Below are 12560 nucleotides of genomic sequence, written 5' to 3'. Positions count from 1 at the left end.
AATGCAATGGAAGGGAATGTAACGCGGAATTGAATGCAAATGAATGGGGAAAGGAATGTGGAATTGAAAGTGGAATGGAATGTGGAATGGAATGAAATGAAATGTTGAATTGAATGGAATGGAATGTGGAATAGAATGGAATGGAATGGAATATGCAATGGAATGTGGAATGGAAGATGGAAAGGATTGGAATGCAACGTGGAATGGAATTGAACTTGGAATGGAATGGATGGAATGTGGATTGGAATGGATTGGAATGGAATGTGGAATGAAATGGATTGGAATGGAAAGGGAAATGGAATTTGGAATGGAATGTGGAGAGGAATGAAATGCACTGTGGAATGGAATGGAATGGAATGTGGAATGGAATGGAATGGAATTCAAAGTGAAATGGAATTTGCAATGGAATGAGGAATGGAATGAAATGGAATGTGGAACAGAATAGAATGGAATGTGGAATGGAAAGTGGAATCCAATGGAACATGGAATGGAATGTGGGAAGAAATGTGTAGTGGAATGTGGAATGGAATGTGAAATGAAATGTGGAATAGAATATGGAATGAAATGTAATATGGAATGCAGAATGGAAAGGAATGAAATGTCCAAAGGAATGTGGAATGGAATGGATTTGAATGCGGAATGGAATGAGGAATGGAATGGAAAGGAATGTGAAATGGAAAGAAATAGAACGTGGAATGGAATGAGGAATGGAATGGAATGGAATTGAAAGTGAAATGGAATGGATTGGAATGTGGAATGGAATGTGCAAAGGAATGCAATGTAGTGGAAAGTGGATTGGAATCTGGAATGGAATGGAATGTGGAATGGAATGGGTTGCAATGTGGAATGGAAAGTGGAATGGAATGGAATGGAATGGAATGGAAAGTGGAATGGAATGGATTGGAATATATAATGGAATGGAAATTGAATGGAATGCAATGTGGAATGGAATGGAATGGAATGTGGAATGGAATTGAATTGAACGTGGAATTGAATGGAATGGAATGAAATGGAACGTGGAATTGAATGGAATTGAAAGGGGAATGGAATGTGTAATGGAATATGGAATGGAATGGAATGGAGTGGAATGTGGAAAGGAATGGAATGCTATGTGGAGTAGAATAGAATGGAAGTGAATGTGCAATTGAATGTGGAATGGAATGTGGAATGCAGTGGAATGCAATGTGGAATGGAATTGAAATTGGATTGGAATGGAATGGAATGTGGATTGGAATGGGGATTGGAATGGAATGGAATGGAAAGTGGATTGGAATGGAATGGAATGGAATGTGGATTGGAATGGAATGGAATGGAATGTGGAGGGGAATGGAATGGAATGGAAACTGGAATGGAATTTGGAAAGGAATGTGCAATAGAATGAAATGGAATGTGGAATGGAGTAAAATGGAATGTGAAACGGAAGGTTGAATGGAATGGAACATGGAATGGAATGTGCAATGGAATGTGTAATGGAAAGTGGAATGGAATATGGAATGAAATGTAGGATGCAATGTGGAATGGAACGGAATGGAATGTGGAATGGAATGTGGAATGGAATGTGGAATGGAATGTGGAATGAAACGTGGAATGGAACGTGGAAAGAAATGGAATAGAAAGTGGAATGAAATGTGGAATGGAATGGAATAGAATGTGGAATGGAACATGGAATGGAACGTGGAATGGAACATGGAAAGGAATGTAGAATGTAATGTGGAAGGGAAAGTGGTATGCAATGGAATGGAATGTGGATTGGAACGTGGAATGTAACGCGGAATGGAAGATGGAATGTAACATGGAATGGAAAGTGGAATGGGATATGCAATGGAATGTGGAATGGAAAGTGGAATGGAGAGAAATGGAACGTGGAATGGAACGTGGAATGAAACGGAATGGGAAGTGGAGTGGAACGTGGAAGAGAAAATGGAAAGGAATGTGGAATGGAACATGTAATGGAATGTGGAATGTAATGTGGAAAGAAATGTGGCATGGAATGGAATGGAATGGAATGTGGAATGGAAAGTGCAATGGTTCCTGTAATTGAACGTGGAATGTATCGTGGAATGGAACTGGAAGGGAATGTGGAATGTGGAATGGAATATGGAATGGAACATGAAATTGAATGGATTCAAAGGTTGAATGGAACGTGGAATGGAATGGAATGGAATGTGCAATGGAATGTAGAATGGAATGGAATGGAATATGGAAAGGAAAGGAATGGAATGTGGAGTGGAAAGGCATGGAACGTGGAATGGGACGTGGAATGGGAGGTGGAATGGGACGTGGAATGGGAGGTGGAATGGGACGTGGAATGGAACATGGAATTCAATGTGGAATGGAGAGTGCAATGGAATGTCGAATTGAATGGAATGGAATGTGAAATGGAATGGATAGGAATGGAATGTGGAATGGAACGTAGAATGGAAAGTGGAATAGAATGGAATGGAACGTGCAATGGAATGTGGAATGGAATGGAATGGAACGTGGAAGTGAATGGAATGGAATGTGGAATGGAATGGAATGGATCGTGGAATTTAATGTACTGGAATGTGGAATGGAATGTGGAATGCAATGGAATGGAACTTGGAATGCAACATGGAATGGAAAGTGGAATGGATAATGGAATGGAACATGGAATGGAATGGAATGGAACGCGGAATGGAATGGAATGGAATGTGGAAAGGAAAGGAATGCAACCTGGAATGGGACGTGGAATGGAACATGGAATGCGACGTGCATTGGAAAGTGGAATGTAATGTGGAATGGAATGGAATGGAATGGATTGCAGAATAGAGTGGAATGGATTGGAACGGGAAATATAATGTGGAACGGAATGTGAACGGGAATGTGGAATGGAATGTGGATTGGAATGAATTGGAACGCGATTGTAATGGAAAGGAACGAGGAATGGAATGGAATGGAATGGCACATGGAATGGAACGTGGAATGGAATGTGTAATGGAGCATGGAATGGAATTTGTATTGGAATGTGGTATGAAAAGTGGAATGGAATGGAATGGAATGCAGAATGGAATGTGGAAATGAATGCAACGGAATGAGAACAGAATGTGGAATGGAATGGAATGGAATGTGGAATAGAATGTTGAATGGAATGTTGAATGGAATGTGGAATGCAATACGGAATGGAATGTGGAATGCAACGGAATAGAATGTGGAATGGAATGTTGAATGGACTGTGGAAAGGAACGTGGAATGGAATCTGGAATGGTATGTGGAGTGGAATGGAATGCAATGTGGAATGGAATGGAATGGAATGTGGAATAGAATAGAATGGAAGTGAATATGCAAGGGAATGTGGAATGCAATGTGGAATGCAATGGAATGGAATATGGAATGCAATTGAACTTTGAATGGAATGGAATGGAATGTGGATTGGAATGGAATGGAATGTGGAATGGAATGGAATGGAATGTGGAACGCAATGGAATGGAATGGTATGTGTAATTGAATGGAATGGAATGGAACTTTGAATGCAATGCAATGGAAGGGAATGTAACGCGGAATTGAATGCAAATGAATGGGGAAAGGAATGTGGAATTGAAAGTGGAATGGAATGTGGAATGGAATGAAATGAAATGTTGAATTGAATGGAATGGAATGTGGAATAGAATGGAATGGAATGGAATATGCAATGGAATGTGGAATGGAAGATGGAAAGGATTGGAATGCAACGTGGAATGGAATTGAACTTGGAATGGAATGGATGGAATGTGGATTGGAATGGATTGGAATGGAATGTGGAATGAAATGGATTGGAATGGAAAGGGAAATGGAATTTGGAATGGAATGTGGAGAGGAATGAAATGCACTGTGGAATGGAATGGAATGGAATGTGGAATGGAATGGAATGGAATTCAAAGTGAAATGGAATTTGCAATGGAATGAGGAATGGAATGAAATGGAATGTGGAACAGAATAGAATGGAATGTGGAATGGAAAGTGGAATCCAATGGAACATGGAATGGAATGTGGGAAGAAATGTGTAGTGGAATGTGGAATGGAATGTGAAATGAAATGTGGAATAGAATATGGAATGAAATGTAATATGGAATGCAGAATGGAAAGGAATGAAATGTCCAAAGGAATGTGGAATGGAATGGATTTGAATGCGGAATGGAATGAGGAATGGAATGGAAAGGAATGTGAAATGGAAAGAAATAGAACGTGGAATGGAATGAGGAATGGAATGGAATGGAATTGAAAGTGAAATGGAATGGATTGGAATGTGGAATGGAATGTGCAAAGGAATGCAATGTAGTGGAAAGTGGATTGGAATCTGGAATGGAATGGAATGTGGAATGGAATGGGTTGCAATGTGGAATGGAAAGTGGAATGGAATGGAATGGAATGGAATGGAAAGTGGAATGGAATGGATTGGAATATATAATGGAATGGAAATTGAATGGAATGCAATGTGGAATGGAATGGAATGGAATGTGGAATGGAATTGAATTGAACGTGGAATTGAATGGAATGGAATGAAATGGAACGTGGAATTGAATGGAATTGAAAGGGGAATGGAATGTGTAATGGAATATGGAATGGAATGGAATGGAGTGGAATGTGGAAAGGAATGGAATGCTATGTGGAGTAGAATAGAATGGAAGTGAATGTGCAATTGAATGTGGAATGGAATGTGGAATGCAGTGGAATGCAATGTGGAATGGAATTGAAATTGGATTGGAATGGAATGGAATGTGGATTGGAATGGGGATTGGAATGGAATGGAATGGAAAGTGGATTGGAATGGAATGGAATGGAATGTGGATTGGAATGGAATGGAATGGAATGTGGAGGGGAATGGAATGGAATGGAAACTGGAATGGAATTTGGAAAGGAATGTGCAATAGAATGAAATGGAATGTGGAATGGAGTAAAATGGAATGTGAAACGGAAGGTTGAATGGAATGGAACATGGAATGGAATGTGCAATGGAATGTGTAATGGAAAGTGGAATGGAATATGGAATGAAATGTAGGATGCAATGTGGAATGGAACGGAATGGAATGTGGAATGGAATGTGGAATGGAATGTGGAATGGAATGTGGAATGAAACGTGGAATGGAACGTGGAAAGAAATGGAATAGAAAGTGGAATGAAATGTGGAATGGAATGGAATAGAATGTGGAATGGAATCTGCAAAGGAATGTGGAATGGAATGGAATGGAATGTGGAATGGAAGCTGGAGTTGAATGGAAAGAAATGTGGAATGGAATGCAATGAAAAGTGCAATGGAATTTGGAATGTAATGGAATGTGGAAAGTAATGTGTGATGGAATGGAACGTGGAATGGAATGTGAAATGGAAAGGACTGTAATGTGGAATGGAAAGTGGAATTGAATGTGGAATGGAATGGAATGGAAAGTGGAAAGGATAGTGGAATGGAATGGAATGGATAGTGTAATGGAAATTATTGGAATGTGGAATATAATGAAAAGGAATGGAATGGAATGTCAATGGAATAGAATGGAAAGTGGAATGCAATGGATTGGAATGAAATGAGGAATGGAATGGAACGGAATATGGAATGCAATGCAATGGAATGAAATGAGGAACTGAAATGAATGGAATGTGGAATGGAATGGACTGGAATGTGCAATGGAATGGAAGAGAAAGTGGAATGGAATCTGTAATGGAATTCAATGGAATTTGGAATGAAATGGAATGGAACGTGGAAAAGAATGTGGAATTGAATGTGGAATGGAAAGTGGAATGGAATGGAATGGAATAAGGATTAAAGCGGAATGGTATGGAATGCAATGCGGAATGGAATGGAAAAGAATGTGGAATGCAATGGAATGGAGTGAAATGTGGAATTGAATGGAATGGAAAGTGGAATGCAATAGAATGGAATGTGTAATGGAATGGAATGGGACGTGCAGTGGAATGTAGAATGGAATGTGGAATTCCATGTGGAATGGAATGTGGAATGGAATGGAATGGAATGTTGACTGTAATGGAATGGAATATGGAATAGAATGGTATTGAATGGAATGTGGAATGGAAAGGAATGGAATATGGAATGGATTTCAATGGAATGTGGAATGAAAGGTAATGGAACGTGCAATAGAATTTGGAATTGAATGTGGAATGGAAAGTGGAATGGAATGGAATGGAATGTGGAATAAAGCGGAATGGGATGGAATGCAATGTGGAATGGAATGGAATGGAATATGGAATTGAATGTGGACTGGAATGCGGAATGGAATGGATTGGAATGCTATAGAAAGTGAAATGGAATTTAATGCAATGTGGAATGGAATGGAATGGAACATGGAATGGAACATGGAATAGAATGTGGAATGTGGAATTTAATGTGGAATTTAAAGTGGAATAGACAGGAATGGAATGGAAGGGAATGCGGAATGTAAAGTGGAATGGAATGTAGAATGCAGTGGAATGGAATGTGGAATGGAATGGAATGTAAAAGAATGTGGAATAGAATGGAATGGAATGGAATGGAATGCGGAATGGAAGGTGGAATGGAATATGGAATGGAATGTGGAATGAAATGTGGAATGGAATGGAATTGAATGTGGAATGAAATGTGGAATGGAATGGATTGGAATGTGGAATGAAATGTGGAATGGAATTTAATAGAATGTGGAGTGGAAAGTGGAATGGAATGTGGAAAGGATTGTGTAATGGAATGTGGAATGGAAGGAGGAATGGAATGTGGAATGGAGTGTGGAATGGAAGTTGGAATGGAATGCAATGGAATTTACAATGGAACGAGGAATGGAAAGTGGAATAGAATGGATTGGAATGGATCGTGGAATAGAATGTGGAATGGAACGTGAAATGGAATGGAATGGAACATAGAATGGAACCTGGAACGGAACATGGAAAATAATGTGGAATTCAAAGTGGCATGGAATGTGGAATGGAAAGTGCAATGGAACGGAATGGAATGTAGAATGAAATGTGGAAAATTTGTAATGTGGAAAGGAATAGAATGGAATGTGGAATGGAAGGGAATGGAAAGTGAAAGGGAATGTAGATTGGAATATGGAAGGGAATGGCATGGAACGTGGAATGGAATGGAATGGAACGTGGAATGAAATGTCGAATGGAACGTGCAATGGAATGTCAGTTGGAATGGAATGCAACATTGAAGGCAATGGAACGGAATGTGGAATGGAATCGAATGGAAAGTGGAATGGAAAGTGTAATGGAATGTGGAATGGAATGTGGAGTGGAATGGAAAGGAATGTGGAATGGACGGTGGAATGGAATCTATTGAAATGTGGAATGGAATGTGGAATGGAATGTGGAATGGAATGTTGAATGGAATATGGAATAGACTGCAATGGAATGGAACTTATAGTGGAATGGAATGTGGAATGGATTGTGGAATGGAAAATGTAATGGAATGGAATGGAATGTGGAATGCAATGTGGAATGAAATGTGCAATGGGACGTGGAATGCAATGGAATGGAATGTGGAATGGAACTTGTAATGGTATGGAATAGGACGCGCAATGGAATGTGGAATGGAACGTGGAAAGGAAGGTGGAATGGAAGGGGGAATGGAACATGGAAGGGAATGTGCAATGGAATGTGGAATGGAAGGTGGAATAGTACATGTAAGGGAATGTGGAATGGAACGTGGAATGGAAAGTGGAATGGAATGGAATGAAACATGGAATGGAATGGGATGGAATGTGGAATGGAATGAAATGTAATGTGTAATGGAATGCAATGTAATGTGTAATGGAATGGAATGGAATGTGGAATGGAATGGAATGGAATATGGAATGGAATGGAACGGAACGTGGAATACAGTGTGGAATGGAATGTGGAAAGAAATTGAAAGGAATGTGGAATGGAATGGCATGGAATGTGGAATAGAAGGGAATGGAATGGAATTGAATGTGGAATGGAATGGAATGGAATGTGTAATGCAATGGAATGGAATGGAATGGAATAGAATGTGGAATGCAATGGAATGGAACATGGAAAACAATGTGGAATGCAATGTGGAATGGAATGTGGAATGTAATTGAATGGAATGTAGAATAAAGTGGAATGGAATGTGGAAGAGAATGGAATGGAATGAAATGTGGAATAGAACGGAATGCAATGGATTGGAATACGGAGAGTAATGGAATGGAATGTGGAAAGCAATATAATGGAATGGAAAGTGAAATTGAATGGAAAGGAATGTGGAATGGAAAGGAAGGGAATGTGGAAAGCAATATAATGGAATGGAATGTGAAATTGAGTGGAATGGAATGTGGAATGGAAAGGAATGGAATGTGGAAGTGAATAGAGTGGAAAGTAAAAGGGAATGTGGAATGGTATTTGGAATGGAATGGAATCGAATGGAATTGGAATGGAATGTAATGGATTATGGAATAGAATGGAATGTAATGGAATGTGGAATGGAATGTAATGGTTTGTGGAATAGAATGGAATGGAATGGAATGAAAAATGGAATGTGGAATGGAATGTGGAATGCAATGGAATAGAATGTGGAATGGAATGGAATGGAATGTGAAACGGAATGTTACGTGGAATGGAATGGAAAAACAAATTGAATGTGGAATGGAATGTGGAATGGAATGGAATGGAACGTGGAATGGAATGGAATGGAATGTGAAACGGAATGTAAGCTGGAATGAAATGGAATGGAATGTGGATTGGAATGGAATGGAACGTGTAATGGAATAGAATGGAAAATGAATTGGAATGTGGAATGGAATGTGAAATGGAATGTGGAATGGAATTTGGAATGGAAAGTGGACTGGATTGTGGAAAGGAATGTGGAATGGAATGGAATGGAATGTGGAATGGAATGTGCAATGGAGCGTGGAATGGAAAGTGGAATGGATAGGCATGGAAAGTGTAATTGAATGTGGAATGGAATGTTGAAAGGAGTGTGGAATGGAATGTGGAATGGAATGTGGAATGGAATGTAGTGTAGTGTGGAAAGGATTGGAGTGGAATGTGGAATGGAAGGGAATGGAATGTGGTAAAGAATGGAATGGAAGGGAACGTGGAATGGAATATGGAATGGAACGTGCAATGTAATTGAGTGGAAAGTGGAATGGAATGGAATGGAATGTGAAACGGAATGGAAATTGGAATGGAATGGAATGGAAAGTGGATTGGGATGGAATGGAACGTGGAATGGAATGGAATGGAATGGAATAGAATAGAACATGGAGAGTAATGGGATGGAATGTGGAATGGAACATGGAATGGAATGGAATGGAATGCAATGTGGAATGTAATGGAATGGAATGTGGAATAGAATGGAATGGAATGGAATGGAATGCAAAATGGAATGGAATGGAATGTGGAATGCAATGGAATTGAAACGAATGTGGAATTGAATGGAATGGAATGTGGTACGGAATGGAATAGTATATGGAATGGAATGGAATGAAACGTAGAAAAGAATGTGGAATGGAATGAGGAATGGAATGGAATGGAATGTGTAGAATGTGTAACAGAATGGAATGAAATGGAATGTGGAATAGAATGTAATAAAATTGAATGCAATGCGGAATCGAATGGAATGGAATGTGGAATGCAATGTAATGGAATGGAATGTCAAATTCAATGGAATGGAATGTGGCATGGAACGGAATAGAATATGGAATAGAATGTAATGTTATGTGGAAAGGAATGGAGTGGAATGTGGAATGGAATGGAATGGAACTTGGAAAAGAATGGACTGGAAGTGAATGTGGAAAGGAATGTGGAATGGAACCTGCAATTTAAATGAATGGAAGGCGGAATGGAGTGGAATGGAATGTGAAATGGAATGGAAATTGGAATATAATGGAAGGGAACGTGGATTGGGATGGAATGGAATGTGGTATGGAATGAAATGGAATGTGGAATGGAATGGAATGGAATGTGGAATGGAATATGGAATGGAATGGAATGTAAAAGAATGTGGAATTTAAGTTGGAATGGAATAGAATGGAATATAATGGAGTGTGGAATGGAATGGAATGGTATGCGGAAAGGAATGGAATGGAATATGGAATGGAATGTGCAATGAAATGTAATGTAGTGGAAGGTGGAATTGAAGTTGGAATGGAATATAACGGAAAGTGGAATGGAATTGAAAGGAATGAGGAATGGAATGTCGAAAGGAATGGAATGGAATTCAATGTGGAATGGAATGAAATGGAATGTGCAATGGAATGTGGAATGGAATTCAATGGAATGAGGAATGAAATGTGGAATGAAATGGAATGTAGAATGGATTGGAATGGAATGCAATGTGTTATGGAATGGAATTGAATGGAATGAAATTGTAATGGAATGTGGAATGGAATGGAGCGGAATGTGTAATGGAATGTGCAATTGAATAGAATTGAGGGTGGAATGGAACGTGGAATGGAAAGTGGACTATACCGTGTATTGGAGTGTGGAATGGAATGCAATGGAAGGGAATGTGGAATGGAAAGTGGAATGCAATGGAGTGGAATGAGAAATGGAATGTGGAATGGAATGGAATGTGGAATTGAGTGGAAAGGAATGGAATGTTGAATGGAATGGAATATGGAATGGAATGTGGAATGGAATGCAATGGAATGTGGAATGGAATGTGGAATGGAATGGAATGGAATGTGGAATAGAATGTGGAATGGAATTGAATGGAATGTGGAATGGAATTGAATGGAATGAGGTAACAAATGAGAAATTGAATGCAATGGAATGTGGAATGGAATGTGGAATAGAATAGATTGGAATGTGGAATGGAATGGAATGGAATGGAATGTGAAATGGAATGAAATGGAATGTGAAATTCAATGGAATGGAATGGAATGTGGAATGGAATGGAATGAAATGGAATGTGGAAAGAATGGATAGAATTGTGGAATGGAATATGTAATGGAATGGGAGGCAATGTGGAATGGAATGTGGAATGGGATGGAATGGAATGTGGAATGGAATGTGGAATGGAATGAGAAACTGAATGTAATGCAATGTGTAATGGAAAGTGGAATGGAATGGATTGGAATGTGGTACGGAATGTGGAATGCTATGGGATAGAATGTGGAATGGATTGTGGAATGGAATGGAATGGAATGAGGAATGAAATTCAATGAAATGGAATGTTGAATGGTATGGAATGGAATGTGGAATTCCATGGAATGGAATGTGGAAAGGAATGGAATGGAAAGGAATGACATGTGCAATGGAATGTTGAATGGAATGTGGAATGGAATGGAAATGAAAGTGGAATGGAATGGAATGAAGAATGGAATGTGGAATGGAATGAGGAATGCAATGGATTGTGGAATACAGTGGAATGGATTGGAATGTGGAATGGAATGGAATGGAATTTGGAATTGAATTGAATGGAATGTTGAATGGAATGGAATAGAATGGAATGGGAAATGGAATGTGGAATGGAATTTGGAATGGAATGCAATGTGGAATGCAATGGAATGGAATGTGGACGGAAAGGAATGGAATGGAGAATGGAATTGAATTTCAAATGCAATGTGGAATGCAATGTGAAACGGAATGTGGAATGGAATGTTAAATGGAATATGGAATGGAAAGTGAAATGGAATGTGGAATGGAATGTAAAATGGAATGTGGAATGGGATGCGCAATGGAACGTGGAATGGAATAGAATGGAATGTGGAATTGAATGGAATGGAATGCCAAATGAAATGCAATGGAATCTGGAATGGAATGGATGGTAGCACGCAATGGAATGGAACCCGGAATGGAATGGAATGGAACGTGGAATGGAATGGAATGGAATGCGGAAAGGAATGGAATGGAATGTGGAATGGAATGAAATGGAATGCGCAATGGAATGTGGAATGGAATTGAATGGAATGAGGAATGGAATATGGAATGGAATGGAATCTGGAATGGAATGGAAAGAATGCAATGTGTTATGGAATGGTGGTGAATGGAATGGAATTTGGAATGGAATGTGGAATGGAATGGAGTGGAATTTCTCATGGAATGTGGAATGGAATGGAATGGAATGGGGAATGAAATGTAGAATGGAATGGATTGTGGAATGAAATGTAGAATGGAATGGAATGGAGTGTGGAATGCAACGTGGAATGAAAAGTGGACTAGAACGGGGAATGAAATGTAGAATGAAATAGAATAGAAGGGAATGTGGAATGGAAAGTGGAATGACATGGAGTGTAATGATAAATGGAATATGGAATGGATTGGAATGCGGAATGGAATGGAAAGGAATGGAATGTGGAATGGAATGGAATGGAATGGAATGGAATGTGGAATGGAATGCAATGGAAATTGAAATGGAAGTGAATGGAAGGGAATGGAATAGAATGTGAAAAGGAATGGAATGGAATGGGATGTGGAATGGAATGGAATGGAAAGTGGAATGGAAGGGAATGGAATGGGATGTGGAATGGGATGGAATGGAAAGTGGAATGGAAGGGAATGAAATGAAGTATGGAATGGAATGGAATTTAACGTAGAATGGAATGGAATGGAATGTGGAAGGGAATGGAACAGAAAGTGAAATGGAATATCGAATGGAACGTGGAATGGAATGTGCAATGAAAAGTGGAATAGAA

Source organism: Pongo pygmaeus, chromosome 15 (genome assembly GCF_028885625.2).
Source record: "Pongo pygmaeus isolate AG05252 chromosome 15, NHGRI_mPonPyg2-v2.0_pri, whole genome shotgun sequence".
Lineage (NCBI taxonomy): Eukaryota > Metazoa > Chordata > Mammalia > Primates > Hominidae > Pongo > Pongo pygmaeus.
This window is presented reverse-complemented; position numbering follows the sequence as displayed.